General features: G+C 41.0%; 1 pseudogene; it reads right to left on the reverse strand.

The window, feature by feature from the left end:
* On the reverse strand, window positions 1–117 carry LOC126238008 (5S ribosomal RNA; annotated as a pseudogene).
* Window positions 118–968: the final 851 nt, after the last annotated feature.

The following is a 968-nucleotide window of genomic DNA, read 5'->3' on the forward strand; positions in this document are numbered from 1 at the left end:
TGGCAACAGCACATGGTGGCTGGATGGTCACCCATCCAAACGCCGGCCACGCCCAGCAGCGCTTAACTTCGGTGATCTCACGGGAACCGGTGTATCCACTGCGGCATTGCCGTTGCCTATTAGTTTTAAAACAGTTCATTTTATTCTTCTCCTTAAATCTGGAATAGCCGGTGTAATAGACTGATGTGGAAATAAAATTTGAATGAATTTCCTTTTTCATTCTAGTGATACCTCGCAGCTGCAATGTCATACTGGCCAGCACGACCAGACAGCTGTATTTCGACATCCATTTTGGACAGATATCCTTGGGAGATCTTCATACCCTCACATTGCAACGATTTTGTCGAGCGATCTCGAAATATTAATTGTGTTATTCCTTGGAAATCTTAAGTGCAGGGTAAACAGCAAATTCTGTCACCTTTATTGTTCACTAAAAGGCAGAATGAGAACATCAAATGTACGTTTGTGATTTGAAATCCAGGGTTGTACCCGGAGGACAAATCCACATAACAGCTCATGTGACATCAAACATAAAGAAATTCTTCCAATCCATCTGTGGCATACAGCAAACCAGTGCTTAACAGTATTGGTTGAAAACAGTCTTGGTTGCAATTTTAGCTTTGATGTTACGCAGGGATGAAGCCACACGTTTTTCTGCACGACTAGACAGCATACTACAGAAATTCTTCCAATCCATCTGTGGCAAAATTGCAAGCAAGACTGTTTTCAACCAATACCATCAAACAGTAAGTTGCTCTCCAAAATAAACGTTCGACAGCGAAGGTTCGTGGTTGATTATTGATCGAAACATCAGCAGACATGGAAAATATATTGCATCACAATAAGATACATGCATTCCGCAGTATGATGCACAGTTAGAATCAAAATTTTAAGTATTTGTTCCGCTCCACTCCTGCTCTTTTCATAAAAGAAAACAGTCCTTTCTGTCTTGGTTGTGCAGTTTAACT

Source organism: Schistocerca nitens, chromosome 2 (genome assembly GCF_023898315.1).
Source record: "Schistocerca nitens isolate TAMUIC-IGC-003100 chromosome 2, iqSchNite1.1, whole genome shotgun sequence".
Lineage (NCBI taxonomy): Eukaryota > Metazoa > Arthropoda > Insecta > Orthoptera > Acrididae > Schistocerca > Schistocerca nitens.